The 3501-nt window shown below is 37.6% G+C and overlaps 1 protein-coding gene across 1 annotated transcript in view; it reads right to left on the bottom strand.

Moving 5' to 3' along the window:
• The window catches only part of LOC106943221 (C-type lectin domain family 4 member E-like), an 8137-nt gene extending 6387 nt beyond the window's left edge, over nt 1-1750 (bottom strand). The window contains exon 1 of the mRNA XM_015026557.1: nt 1670-1750. The gene's annotated coding sequence lies outside the window, so the exon portion shown is untranslated. The remainder of the gene's footprint in view (nt 1-1669) is intronic.
• Nucleotides 1751-3501: the final 1751 nt, after the last annotated feature.

Here is a 3501-nt window from a genome sequence, read left to right as displayed (position 1 = left end):
GTTAACACATTAACTCCATGACGTTTAAAGGACGTCTTTAAATCATCAGTGTGTGTCTGGTTGTCTGTCCTGTGTCTCTGTGTCGTCCTGTGATGGAATGGCGTCCTGTCCAGGATGTCCCGTCTCTCTCCACTAGATGGCGGTAGGTACCAGCCCCATCACTCTGTAGTTATGAATGAGTGAATGGAAGAAGACATCATTGATGACAAACAGAAACCTGATGAAATGCTGAAACAGGAAGTAAGTTCGTCTGAAATTATAATTATTAGCAAACAAAACAAATAAAAACACATTTAATTCTCTTACATGGTGAAGAGTTTTTAATAAATTGTACAGAATTTACCAGATTATAAACTCAAAAAGAAATAATAAAAATACTTTATGAATTTAAAGCATCAGATAAAAACAGGAAGGTCAATAAAAAACATGGTGGAATTTCTATAAAATTATTTCCTTTGCATCGAGAACATGTTGCTTTTTAAAATGTTACATCAAACCATCCTAGTGAGATACTTACAGTAAAAACATTTTGAAGATTGTTTTTCATTAGTTAGGTAAAAAAAAACCAGCAATACTTTAATCTCACTATCAATGTATTGACTTAATATTAAGTTGTTTTACTTTTGCTTCAATGAAAATATGGTGAGAACTGAGAGAAAAAGTTTAAAAGGAGAAATGTATTTATCTTTGAGTTAATCTAGTAATTAGCTGCAAATGAACCTGACATTATGTAACATAACTCTGCAACTTCTACATATTTCACTCTGGTTGTTTTGTAGCCTGGATTGAACCTCACACACAAAACATTTGTCCAGTTTCTGGAGTTTTCTCACAGATACTTCTTTGAGAACTAAAACAGAAAATATCAGCCCAACAATTGAGGTCTGGAGGTACTTCTTTTCTCCCCATTGTTGCACAGTCTTCTCCCTCTGGATGTTGTTGATCAGGACCTTTCCAGTCATCAGGTGTGTCAACCCAAAAATTTAAACTAAAAGATGAAGATCAGGAACATGTGTGATAATAAACACGGTGTTAATTGTGAAATATCCACTATCTTTCCACATCAGTCACACCTTTGATTCAGAGCTGATCCGTCCACCCAGAACCATCTGCCTTCTTCCACTGAGTCGGTCAGTCCGATCCAGAACATGTCCTCACTGTCCTCCATCAAGCCTCTCAGTCTGCTGTCCAGGAACATCTGAACAGGAGAAGTTGATGAAAATGACTGTTAGATTTCTCTGAGCTGAGATGAAACCAGAGAGAAGCTGAACCTGCAGCAGAGTTTCATACCTGCTCCTCTCTGCTGTCGATCTTCACCAGGTCTGATCCCAGATCAGCGCAGGAACATCTGCTGTCAGTCCAGGAGGATTTGTTGGTGGAGAAATAATAACAGTTTCCTCCATGTTGCTCCCATCCTGCTTCACATGTCAGATCTTCAAAGACAAAGCCTTCAGTGAACCAGGAGGAATAAATCTCTGTAGATGTTTGTGTGGTTTGGAGACAGCAGGAGGCGTCTTCTGTCCTGCAGCTACAATCTAACTTCCTGTCTCTGTCAGTCCATCAATGTCTCTCTAACNGTTGATGAAGATACAAGTGAAACTTTTCTGAGCTGAGATGAAGAATCATGATGAAATGAGAGAGAAGCTGAACCTGCAGCAGAGTTTCATACCTGCTCCTCTCTGCTGTCGATCTTCACCAGGTCTGATCCCAGATCAGCGCAGGAACGTCTGCTGTCATTCCAGGAGGATTTAGTGGTGTTGAAATAATAACAGTTTCCTCCATGTTTCTCCCAGCCTGGTTCACACTCCAGAAATGTTTCATCTTCAAACAGATCAGAACAAAGCCTTCAGTAAACCAGGAAGAAAAAATCTCTGTAGATGTTTGTGTGGTTTGGAGACAGCAGGAGGCGTCTTCTGTCCTGCAGCTACAATCTAACTTCCTGTCTCTGTCAGTCCATCAGTGTCTCTTTAACATCATTAGAGGACAGAAATGAAACAAAGATCAAATCCTGGACTTACTTCTTGTTGTATTAGTTGGTGGATATGTTGGAGGTTCTGGACATGTTGAAGGAGGACATGTTGGAGGTTCTGGACATGTTGAAGGAGGACATGTTGGTAGCAGCGGTTCTGTGGTTCCAGAAGTAGGACTAGAAGGCGTGGCGGGACAAGATGGACACGTTGCTGGTGGTGGAGATGTAGGCTGGTTGATGCTTTCTGTTTAAAAATAAATGTCAAAATAAATGTTGGAACTGAAGTATGACAGACTCCTTTATTGCAGGGCTCAACAGAAAACAAACAAAATTCTCTCACTGATGCTTATCTCTTAACTTGGGTAGAAGATTAATTTGGCTCTTCCTCTTCATCACTTCCTCTTTATTTTCAGTCTCAATGTTTTTGACAGTAAAGCCAGTTAATATTTGACAATGATCACAGGTTGATTTTATCCAACATTAAATATCTAGGTTCAAAGTCTTCTATTAACCTTTACTTTTCATTAACACAAAAAGTTTTTTACATCAGTTTTTCTGTTTCTTTTTTGTGTCTGTGCTCCGACTTCTCAAACGGTGGTTGTGGCAGACGGCTGCTGGTTCTGAGCCAGTTACCAGCAGCCACTAGTTACCAATCTAGTTAAAACTAATTTTAACTAGATTGGTTAATTAATTGGAAATCATTTAAAATATTTTTTGCAAAATGCCTCACATTTGTGGTGAATTGGCGCTACATAAATAAACTGAACTGAATGTTTTCTGCTGAATTAAAGAAAATGAAGTCCTGATGAATATTTAAATATTTCCAACAGTGTTAAAATAATTAAAATCCCAGATCTGACAGCTCTAAATGAAACTCTGAGTCTCACGTGAGATGTTTTTCTTCAACATGTCGATCTCCTCATTCAGGCTTTGGAGAGCTTTGTTGTTCGTTATATAAAGTGCAACTGGTTAAAGAAAAATAATTATGATCACTTAAATGCAAAATAACATTTCTCATTATTTACAAACTTACTTTGTAAAAAGTAGCATTTATTTAATGACATTTTACTCCAGAAGCTACTGTGATTTCAGTTTCTGGTTTAATAGCTGCTGAATTTTTCAACTGGTTATGTGAATAATGACTATGAAGAATATTCAAAACCAGCAGATAAAAACAAATAAAAGACAAGACATAAAATGTTTTTTTGCTAAAAAAATTTGTTTTAATCACATTTAAATATAAATTTAATATTAAGAGTTTGTTTATTTGACTTCTCTTCATATTTTCACAGGTAAAATTTTTTCAGACCCAGGCCGCTAGCAGCAGCTGCCAAGAGAACGACGAGACTGATGAGAACCACCAGAACCGCTGGAGACATTTTGGACTTCCTGTCCGGTTGTTGAACATCTGCTGAACAGTGAACAGAAAATCAGAGGGGAATGGATATCTGATCAATACTTGATAACCTAGCATGCAAACATGATGCACAATATAAAATACACAGATGAAAGATGTTTACCCTCTTTTTTTT

The sequence above is a fragment of the Poecilia latipinna genome, unplaced genomic scaffold, assembly GCF_001443285.1.
Source record: "Poecilia latipinna isolate Pla-1442-1.1 unplaced genomic scaffold, P_latipinna-1.0 Scaffold5000, whole genome shotgun sequence".
In the NCBI taxonomy this organism is placed as follows: domain Eukaryota; kingdom Metazoa; phylum Chordata; class Actinopteri; order Cyprinodontiformes; family Poeciliidae; genus Poecilia; species Poecilia latipinna.
The sequence above is the reverse complement of the archived record's forward strand: the minus strand, read 5'-3'. Positions and strand labels throughout refer to the sequence as shown.